Below are 12,235 nucleotides of genomic sequence, written 5' to 3'. Positions count from 1 at the left end.
CTGCCTTCACTACTTCATCCCTCAGAGCTACCCATTCTTCTTCTACTGTATTTCTTTCCCCCATCCCTGTCAATTGTTCCCTTATGCTCTCCCTGAAATTCTCTACAACCTCTGGTTCTTTCATTTTATCCAGGTCCCATCTCCTTAAATTCCCACCTTTTTGCAGTTTCTTCAGTTTCAATCTGCAGTTCATAACCAATAGATTGTGGTCAGAATCCACATCTGCCCCTGGAAATGTCTTACAATTTAAAACCTGGTTCCTAAATCTCTGTCTTACCATTATATAATCTATCTGATACCTATTAGTATCTCCAGGATTCTTCCAGGTATACAACCTTCTTTTATGATTCTTGAACCAAGTGTTAGCTATGATTAAGTTATGCTCTGTGCAAAATTCTACAAGGCGGCTTCCTCTTTCATTTCTTCCCCCCAATCCATATTCACCTACTATGTTTCCTTCTCTCCCTTTTCCTACTGACGAATTCCAGTCACCCATGACTATTAAATTTTCGTCTCCCTTCACTACCTGAATAATTTCTTTTATCTCGTCATACATTTCCTCAATTTCTTCATCATCTGCAGAGCTAGTTGGCATATAAACTTGTACTACTGTAGTAGGCATGGGCTTTGTGTCTATCTTGGCCACAATAATGCGTTCACTATGCTGTTTGTAGTAGCTAACCCGCACTCCTATTTTTTTATTCATTATTAAACCTACTCCTGCATTACCCCTATTTGATTTTGTGTTTATAACCCTGTAATCACCTGACCAAAAGTCTTGCTCCTCCTGCCACCGAACTTCACTAATTCCCACTATATCTAACTTTAACCTATCCATTTCCCTTTTTAAATTTTCTAACCTACCTGCCCGATTAAGGGATCTGACATTCCACGCTCCGATCCGTAGAATGCCAGTTTTCTTTCTCCTGATAACGACGTCCTCTTGAGTAGTCCCCGCCCGGAGATCCGAATGGGGGACTATTTTACCTCCTGAATGTTTTACCCAAGAGGACGCCATCATCATTTAATCATACAGTAAAGCTGCATGTCCTCGGGAAAAATTACGGCTGTAGTTTCCCCTTGCTTTCAGCCGTTCGCAGTACCAGCACAGCAAGGCGGTTTTGGTTAATGTTACAAGGCCAGATCAGTCAATCATCCAGACTGTTGCCCATGCAACTACTGAAAAGGCTGCTGCCCCTCTTCAGGAACCACATGTTTGTCTGGCCTCTCAACAGATACTCTTCCGTTGTGGTTGCACCTACAGTACGGCCATCTGTATCGCTGAGGCACGCAAGCCTCCCAACCAACGGCAAGGTCCATGGTTCATGGGGGAAGTCTGGCCTAATATGAATTGAAAAACACTACAAGACGCCGTTTTCGGATTATTAAGATTATTCTTTTTAAACTTTTAGCATTAAATGACTGTTGGAAGGACTGATATAATTTTTGTCATTAATGGCGTCGCTACAATAATGAGGCTACACAAAAATGGGCATGGCAGCATTTAATTACTACGCACTGAATCGTATACAGGATAGGTATTCACTACTGACAAAAACACCCACTACAATTATTAATCTCATGTATTCAGCACAATTAGATTTCTACTATAGATAATTGTTATCAGTTTCAGAGCGTGAACAATTAACGTCCATCAGCGAGAACAGCAGAATCGATAAGACAATGAAACAAAAAAACACTCATTCTTCCTCTACAATAGAACACAGATAATAATGTTTGTAATTCTGATAGCGCAGATAACGCTTCTCCATTCTTAAGTCTCCGGAATTTTTTTCTACTATTTTTTCTACCGGAAGCAATGCTATATAATTAATTTCCTCTCCTAAAGACCTATTAAAAAATGTATCACAGTGTACCATTCACTGAAACACAACGTTATTAATTACATAACACAACACTGACATTGACGCTTCCAGCGCTTAGTGCAGATACTCGGGGTAATGGAACACATCCAAGTGCTGACACTGACAGAGGACAAATGTAAACATAAGTAGAACGCACACCCGTCATTCCGTCAACCATCGTCAGTTGAAGAGTTGTGTGAATAGAATGTACACCAACGAAGAGAAGGTAGAAATGGTACTCTTATACGGGGAATGTAGGTTACCAGAATAGTAGTTGCAATACTGTTTTCTTATGTATGGGTACATTTAGTACAGTAGTTTAAGTCCTTTTAAATACTGTTGTGTAGAGTAGGCATACAGTAAAGGCTGTCCTTCCTACAAACTGCATCGACATAATGTTTCTTTTATTGTTGTTGTTGTTGTTGTTGAATGTAGGCGAAATGCTGCGCAGGCAGCGGAACTGTAAAGAGAGCGATATCCTGACAATAACCCACCTTCCCGCTTCAGGAAACGGGCTGTTGCAACCCACGACAACGCAATCGTCGTACCACTCGCACAGACGAAGCTGCCGAAGTTACTGTTCTTGCTTCCGTTGCTGTGAATCCACATGTGAGCACACGACAGCTTAAACACGAGATTGGCATTTTTAAAACCAGTGTACATCGCATTCTTACACGTCATCGGTTCCATCCTTATCATGTACACCTACATCAAGAATTGCATGGGAATTATTTCCAGGATCGTGTACAGTTCTGTCAGTGGTCACAGCAGCAAATCCTCGCCAATCCGAACTACTTCTCCAGTGTTCTATTTACCGATGAATGTTCCTGCTCAAACAAAGGACAGGTAAGCACAAGGAACATCCATTATTAGTCCAGCGACAACCCACGATAGCTTAGGTGGAACATCAGCGTCAATGGAGAGTTAACGTCTGGTGTGGGATGATTGGTACTACCATTATTGGCCCTTATTTCATCAATGGTAATCTAAACGGCAAGCGTATGCCAATTTACTCAGAGAAATCCTTCCTCCTATTCTGGATGAAGTGATGCTAGGAACCAGAATGCTTATGTGGTATCAACACGATGGATGTCCAGCACATTATGCCTTGCGTGCACGTCATGTTCTGAACCGAAGGTATCCTGCCAGGTGGATTGGTCGAGCAGGAACAGTTTCTTGGCCTCCTAGGTCTCCTGATTTAAATCCTCTGGACTTTTTTTGGGTGGGGGGGGCGCATTAAAGACGTTGTCTATCGCGATATTCCAACAACTCCAGAGGGCATGCAGAAACGTATCGTCCTTGCTTGTAATTCTCTTCAGCAGGCAACACTGGAAGCAGGTAAATATTTCTTTCATTCAGCGAGTGCACCAGTGTATCGGTGTCCAGGGTCACCACATTGATCACCTTTGAATGTTCTACTCCTGGGCAATGGTACAGGAGAGTCAAAGTCTTTTTTGTGTTATGTTTTTACTTCGTTTGCATTTCTTTTCTGACAACTCCAGCAAGTGGACGAGTTTGCGATCCCGGGCTCAAAGTCACTGTTGTGTTTTGTAATTAATAACGTTGTGTTTCAGTGAATGATACAATGTGATACATTTTTCAATAGGTTTTTAGGAGAGGAAATGTATTACCGAATAAAAAGTTCAGGGTGCCATTTAAAAAAAGTCATACCGCTGTCCATATCTTTGTAAAAAACAAAGCTACAACGAAGGCAATTATGCTGATTGATGTCCCCCTGACGGCTAAAGAACATTTGCTTGAAACATTTTGTAATTTGAACCTGGACAAACAGTTATTTAGGGTGGTAAAGATAAATGGGGCACGCTGTATACGCCGACTTCGCAAAAGGAGGACGAAGAGATAGAGAAAGTAAGTGGGGATTCTGAATGAGTAATTTAGTACGTAAAGGGTGATGAAAATCTAATAGTCACGGCGGACAGGAATGCGGGTGTAGAGGAAGGAGTAGATGAAAGGGTAATGGGAGAATATGGGCTCGCTAGTAGGAATAAGAGAGCGGAGAATAATTGAGTTGTGCAATAAATTTCAGCTAGTATTAACGGATACTCTGTTCAAGAACCACAAGAGCAGAAGGTGCATTTGGAAAAGACCGGGAGATACGAAAAGATTTTAGTAAGATTACATCATACTCAGGCAGAGATTCAGAAAACAGATATTGAATTTGAAAATGTAATCAGAAGCACATAAAAACGCAGATCACAATGTTGTAGTGATGAAAAGAAGCCTGAAGTTTAAGAGACTAGTGAAGAAGAATCAATGCACAAAGAAGTGGAATACCAAAGTACTAAGGAATGAAAAGATACGCTTGAGGTTCTCCAAAATTATAGACACTGCGATAAGGAATTGTCCGGTAGGCAGTTCAGTGGAAGAGGAACGGACATATCTGAAACGGGCGATCAGAAAAGCTGGAAAAGAAAACATAGTTATAAAGAAGGTAACTATGAACAAACGACGCGTAATAGAAGAAATGCTTCAGCTGAATGACGAAAGAAGGAAGTACAAAAATGTTGATGGAAATTCAGGAATACAGACGTACAAGACATTTGGGACTAAAATAAATGGGCAGTGCAGGGAAGCTAAGGCCAATTTGCTACACGAAAAATGAAAAGAAATCGAAAAAAATGATTGTCGAACGGACTGACTCAGCATATAGGGAAGTCAAAACAACCTTCGGTGCAATTAAAAGCAAGTATGGCAACATTAAGTGTGCACTCAGAACTACACTGTTAACTGCACAGGAGAGAGCAGGAAGGGGCAAAGAGTATACTGAAATCCTCTGTGAGGGAGAAGACTTGTGGCAGAAAATGAAGTAGGAGTTGATACAGAAGAGATAGGGGATCCGGTATTAGCAATTGAATTTAAACGAGCTTTGGATGACTTAAGATCAAATAAGGCAGAATGGTTCAAATGGCTCTGAGCACTATGGGACTTAACTGCTGTGCTCATCAGTCCCCTAGAACTTAGAACTACTTAAACCTAACTAACCTAAGGACATCACACACATTCATGCCCGAGGCAGGATTCGAACCTACGACCGTAGCGGTCGTTCAGTTCCAGACTGAAGCGCCTAGAACCGCTCGGCCACACCGGCCGGCAAATAAGGCAAAAGGAATAGACAAAATTCCATCAGAATTTCTAAAATCATTGAGGGAAATGGCAACAAATCTATCGTTCCCGTTGGTGTGTAAAACATACGAGTTTGGTGATATACTCTGTGATATGCGGAAAAAAATCTCAACGTAATTCAGAAGACTGCAGTCATCGACTAGTGCGAGAATTATTGCACTATCAGCTTAACAGCTCATGCAGCCAAGTTTTTTACAAGAATAATATACAGAAGAAAGAAAAAGAAAATGGGTGATCATCAGTTTGGCTTTAGCGAAGGTAAAGGCACCAATGAGGCAGCTCTGACGCTGCCGTTGATAGTGGAAGCAACACTAAAGAAAAATCAAAGCAAATTCATAGGATCTGTCGATCTGTAAAAAGCGTTCTACAATGTAAAATGGTGCAAGATGTTCGAAATTTCGAGTAAAGCTGGAGTAAGTTGTAGGGAAGGACGGGTAATACACAATATGTACAAGAGCCGAAGGGGAACAATAAGAGTGGAAGAGCAAGAACGAAGTGCTCGGGTTAAAAACGATGTAAGACTGGGGTGTAGTCTTTCGCCCTTATTGTTGAGTCTATACATCGAAGAAGCAATATCAGTGATAAGTTTCGCTGATGACAATGTTGTCCTCATGAAAGTGGAGAAGAATTACAGGATCTGTTGAATGGAACGGTCTAATGAGTGTAGAATATACATTGAGAGTAAATCGAAGAAGGGTGAAAGTAATGTGAAGTTTCAGAAATTAGAACAGCGATGAACTTAACAATAGGATTGGTGATCAGGTAGTAGATGATGTTAAGGAATTCTGATAGCTAGGCAGCAAAATAACCAATAACGGACGGAGGAAGGAGGACATCAAGACCAGACTACCACTGGCAAAATGGGCATTCCTGGCTAAGAGAAGTCTGCTAGAATCAAAAATAGACCTTAATTTGAGAAAGAAATTTCTGACAATATACGTGTCCATGACGTTGGTATACACTTGTAAAGTGAAAAGTAACTCTCCGGTTAGTGGGAATACGTGATTCTACAGTGAAATTTGTAGGGAGTTTTTTTTAAAAAAAGTTTATCTCTCATCTTTGGTGGGTTACCCACTGAAAAGTGGAAAGTAAATTAAAGCACTATTATAGTAGACAGAATGTCGAATGGAGATATCGTGCGTATTATGCCAACCAAAGAGCCTGTCCAATAAGTTTTCAAAATTGGTTATTTTTCACGTCTAGACGTAATAGTCGTTGGCCAGCTAGTTTCATGCAATAACTGCGACGCAGACTTTTGGAAGAAGAGATAAACGCAGGCACCACAAGCGTGTATTTTGGGAGCAAGAGGAAGGTGTGGAACAATGTATCACTTGTATCGGAACTAAGAGCAGAACTTGAACAACAACACAGTCTTTATGTGAATTACTTTCCTGTGAAGACTAAGTTCCCACTATCTTTGTGGGTACTGTTCCTGAGATGTGGCGCCTGCAGTAGATACGGCCTCAGGTGCAAGTTCGGCCCAGAAGCTGGTTTATTGCAATCCTAGACGGGTCACGGGAATCCACACCGTAAACTGGGAGCTCTGGGGAAAGGGAAAGCCGCTAACATCCCGGATGCACCGCCTTACTTTTGCAGCACGGTGCCCAGTAGGTACCCGACACGGGGCTGTACATGTATGGAGACCTGCAAGAATATTTTCAACAATAACTTTGGGTGTACGCTCTTCTCTTAGATGCCGGCATACAATTGATGACTTTGCATTCGGAAATGTAATTAGTCTTTTTCAAAAAAAAAAAATATGCACTAGGATGAATTTTGGCTGCTACCTGCACTGCTGAATAATGATTATAAATAACTAGAACCGATTTTCATGCTTTGATATCGAAGGTCACAACTGAAAAATGTTTAATGAATGACAAATTGCAACTGACTTGTGGAGGCTAGTTGTCACTGCATCAAGTTTTTACCAGCATCAAAGAACTTGTCATCCTTTTCAGAGTTCTGCTCCTAAGAGATTGATCACGTGGGGCACCGCGTCGTGTTTCCTGTAGAGCGGTTTTGCATATCTGATATTTCGAGCAGAGCTTTGAGAAGGCGACTTTGCTAAGACGAACTCTACAATGAATAACGGAAGCGTAAGCAGAAATTGATATACTTTCTTCGGAGAGAATCCGCAACCGCTTGATGTACAACGGCTTTTATTGATCACATTTACTAATAAAGTGTAACCGCTTTTGTTTCCATATGAACTGTGATCAGATCTGATTGTATCGGTAACGAGAGTAACCCGTTCATAGTGCTGTGATTGTGCACGACTCAAACGGCTTGAGCGCTTCACGCCACACCTCGAGAAATCTGTTTGAATTTTCGATCGCTCCGCGATCTAGTGACTTCTGTTGGTACTATACATATGACTTATCTTCGGTTTTTGATACATAATTGACTATGATAATAAAAATAAATATGTAACATGGACTGCAATATCATATATAAAAACGGCAACTAATAAAAAAAATTCACAAACATGATTCTGTACAATCCTCGAGCTTTCGCTCGTCCTGGTATCTAGTGGCGTTTATGGGTACTAGCACCATACATGATTTTGCCACTTAATTTGTTCTCGCGATCGCACTTAGTTTCATGTGATTTAAGTGAATAATTGGGGTGGAAGGAATGGAAAGGAAAGAGGCAGGAAGGAAATAATGACTTCCAGCCGCACAGTGCATTGTGGCAATGCAATGCCGAGAGCTAAAAATATGTGCCACACTGGGACTAGAGAAGCGGAGCATCCAGGTTCGAGTCCCGGTCCGGGACAGATTTTCAACACTCGCTGCTGCATTTCCATAATGCACTGTACGGCAGGAAGTCACAATTCCATTCCCATCTCTTTCCGATTCCATTTCCTTCCCTTCCCACTCACCTCAATCATTCATGAACACTACTGGCCATTAAAATTGCTACACCAAGAAGAAATGCAGGTGAAAAACGGGTATTCATTGGATAAATATATTATACTAGAACTGACATGTCATTACATTTTCACTCACTTTGGGTGCATAGATCCTGAGAAATCAGTACCCAGAACAACCACCTCTGGCCGTAATAACGGCCTTGATACGTCTGGGCATTGAGTCAAACAGAGCTTGGGTGGCGTGTACAGGCAGCTTCAACACGATACCACAGTTCGTCAAGAGTGATGACTGGCGTATTGTGACGAGCCAGTTGCTCGGTCACCATTGACCAGACGTTTTCAGTTGGTGAGAGATCTGCAGAATGCGCTGGCCAGGGCAGCAGTCGAACATTTTGTGTATCCAGAAAGGCCCGTACAGGACCTGCAACATGCGGTCGTGCATTATCCTGCTGAAATGTAGGGTTTCACAGGGATAGAACGTAGGGTAGAGCCACGGGTCGTAACACATCTGAAATGTAACGTCCTCTGTTCAAAGTGCCGTCAATGCGAACAAGAAGTGACCGAGACGTGTAACCAGTGGCACCCCATACCATCACGCCGGGTGATACGCCAGTATGGCGATGACGAATACACGCTTCCAATGTGCGTTCACCACGATGTCGCCAAACAAGGATGCGACCATCATGCTTCTGTAAACAGAAACTGGATTCATCCGAAAAAATAATCAGGGGTCGATACGTGGCTGCACGATCGGCTACAGTCATGCGGATAAGATGCCTGTCATCTCGACTGCTAGTCATACTAGGCCGTTTGTGTATGAGAACTAGGTTGGAAACTTTCCTCATATCAGTACGTTGTAGGTGTCGCCACCGGCTCCAATCTTGTGTGAATGCTTCGACATGCTAATCATTTGCATATCAAAAATTCAAGTTGCTCTGAGCACTGTGGGACTTAACTTCTGAGGTCATCAGTCCCCTAGAACTTAGAACTACTTAAACCTAACTAACCTAAGGACATCACACACATCCATGCCCGAGGCAAGATTCGAACCTGCGTCCGTAGCGGTCGCGCGGTTCCAGCCTGTAGCGCCTAGAACCGCTCGGCCACTCCGCCCGGCATTTGCATATCACAGCATCTTCTTGCTGTCGGTTAAATTTCGCGTCTGCAGCACGTCATCTTCGTGGTGTAGCAATTTTAATGGCCAGTAATATGTGTGTCCCAGTTGCTTAGTTGCGACTGGTGTCTGGTCTGCCGGACACATCCGATTGGCCGGGCGAAGTGGCCGTGCGGTTAAGGCGCTGCAGTCTGGAACCGCAAGACCGCTACGGTCGCAGGTTCGAATCCTGCCTCGGGCATGGATGTTTGTGATGTCCTTAGGTTAGTTAGGTTTAACTAGTTCTAAGTTCTAGGGGACTAATGACCTCAGCAGTTGAGTCCCATAGTGCTCAGAGCCATTTGAACCATTTGAACATCCGATTGAATAAATACCACTCGTAACAATTAATGATATTTATTTCTTTTGTTAATCATTTAATTCTAAATTAATTTCCTTCCTTTGTTATCCAAACATTGCACCATCTTGCCTTTAAGCTGATTAAAAACTGGAAATAGTTTTAACCGTTATCCTAATATGTCAACAGGGATAGAAATGCTCATTAACATCCATCAGCCAAATCATCAGTCTCTAGTAACCCAATAAAATATTGCACTGGTGTCAGAGGTATGTAATTTTTGAAGGCAAATATTTCGGTATTTGACCATTAGCTTTACTTAAGTCACCACAAATATTTGTATACCCACACGTACCGATACTGCTTGAGAACGCTTATCTTAAAGTTGTTCAAGTACAACAGAAGCTTGTAAAGTGGCAGTGTTTAATATTATTTCCATCTATGTTTCACTAAATTATCAAATTTCAATTAGAGCTATAGTTTGTCAAGGTTAGTTCGTAGCTCCTCGCGTTCTGGACTCCCACCGCGCGAGTCAAAAGTCAATGATTGTTCGAGCAGCACTTGATACTATCGAGCTCTATAGCGTATCGGGATATCTCGATCCCGTTCGAACGGGACCAATTCATCAGAAAAATGTACGGGTTCATTACAGTATTATCTATACAGAAAAAGTCAGCTGGCCGAAGTTGCCGAACGGTTCTAGGCGCTACAGTCTGGAACCGCGCGACCGCTACGGTCGCGAGTTTGAATCCTGCTTCGGGCATGGATGTGTGTGATGTCCTTAGGTTAGTTAGGTTTAAGTAGTTCTAATTTCTAGGGGACTGAAGACCTCAGCAGTTAAGTCCCATAGTGCTCAGAGCCATTTGAAAAAAAAGTCGTTAGGTACATTTTCTCTATTGCTTCGGCAGATGTTCACAATCTCGGACTTGTAATGTGCAGCTGGAGTCAGTCCAAACAATACTGGTAGTCACGTCTTTCATTCAATGCCCAGTGCCAATGGAAAGTGTCGTTATGTTTCCCATTAGAGAAAAATATGAATGTTTCTTTCAGCCGGAATTGTACATGCTGGTAGATAGAGCGGTCCCAAATCAGGCTAGAGAAATGTCTATTAAGAGGGCCGGTAAAATACGAAGAAGAACCAGTACTCCACCATCGACTGGGTAGCGCAGCTACATGGTGGTAGCAGACAGCGCGGGGCAGAGCGGCACGCGAGACGAGAAGGGCCAAGTCGGGCAGCGAAGACGTGGCGAAAAAGCGTTTACCGATACCACAAAAACTATGTGACACTGGACCTGGCAGCGAACACTCGTCGTCTTCCCTCCACGCCGTACTGTAGGAAACAACAGGTACATGACTTTAGAAGTAACAGACATGCTTTTGATTACAAGTGAGTCCTGCTAAGGCGTACAAGCGAACTATTTAATAGTTGTTGCTGTGGTGAATCTTTATAGCAGAATTTCAGAATACCAATTTTATTTGTTCAGCAATGTGTAATTAGGTTACAAGGGAGGACGATCGGGTGTACGCTGAAAGCCGATCACTAGGTTAAAAACGAACATGATCTAGATGGTAAACTAAATATATTATACTATGACGATGTTCTTGTAACCAATACAATCAGATCTAAAGATTATTGATGTGTGTATAAAATTCTGTGACGTAGCATGCGAAATTTTCTGATGAAATACTTAATCTTGTAACTGATATAAACTACTGAAGTTCCTACATGGACTTTGGCGGTACTGTCTTGAAAAAGAATACTCACTTGTAACATATCCACGATGACTTGTTTCGTATGGACGTACATGAAGACAGAATAAACTGAACAGAAACTGGTTGGTTGCTAGAGCTGCAGCTGCCTCTCCCATTCTGCGATAACAACTGGTATATCAGAGAGAATGTGGCAGAATTTAATACGTCGTTATATTGGATGCACTGGGGCTGGTGGTCGGCATTTATAACTGTAGTTATAAGTTGTTGCTACAAGGTGTCTTCCTGAAATACAGTTCCTTATCTCAAAGAAATTAGTTTAGCATCCTCTACCATATGTATAACTTTGACGCCAAAGTTTTATGATAGGCCATATCTGCAGTTCCTCAATCTGTTTCAGTCATGCAATACTTCATTTCATACACAAGATGAAAAGACCGATACTCATAAATAAACTGTAACGTAACTCAACAAGGTTTTGGAAATATACACTATTGGCCACTGAAATTGCTACACCACGAAAATGACGTGCTACCGACGCAAAATTTAACCGACAGGAAGAAGATGCTGTGATATGCAAATGATTAGCTTTTCAGAGCATTCACACAAGGTTGGCGCCGGTGACGACACCTACAACGTGCTGACATGAGGAAAGTTTCCAGCCGATTTCTCATACACAAATAGCAGTTGACCGGCGTTGTCTGTTGAAACGTTGTTGTGATGCCTCGTGTAAAGAGGAGAAATGCGTACTATGACGTTTCCGACTTTGATAAAGGTCGGATTGTAGCCTATCGCGATTGCGGTTTATCGTATCGCGACACTGCTGCTCGCGTTGGTCGAGATCCAATGACTGTTAGCAGAATATGGAATCGGTGGGTTCAGGAGGGTAATACGAAACGCTGTGCTGGATCCCAACGGCCTTGTATCACAAGCAGTCGAGATGACAGGCATCTTATCCAGATGGCTGTAACGGATCGTACTGCCACGTCTCGATCCCTGAGTCAACAGATGGGGACGTTTGCAAGACAACAACTATCGGCACGAACAGTTCGACGACGTTTGCAGCAGCATGGACTATCATCTCGGAGACCATGGCTGCGGTTACCTTTGACGCTGCATTACAGACAGGAGCGAGTGCCATGATGTACTCAACGACGAACTTTTGTGCACGAATGTCAAGACGTCGTTTTTTC

This window comes from Schistocerca piceifrons, chromosome 2, assembly GCF_021461385.2.
Source record: "Schistocerca piceifrons isolate TAMUIC-IGC-003096 chromosome 2, iqSchPice1.1, whole genome shotgun sequence".
Lineage (NCBI taxonomy): Eukaryota > Metazoa > Arthropoda > Insecta > Orthoptera > Acrididae > Schistocerca > Schistocerca piceifrons.
The sequence above is the reverse complement of the archived record's forward strand: the minus strand, read 5'-3'. Positions refer to the sequence as shown.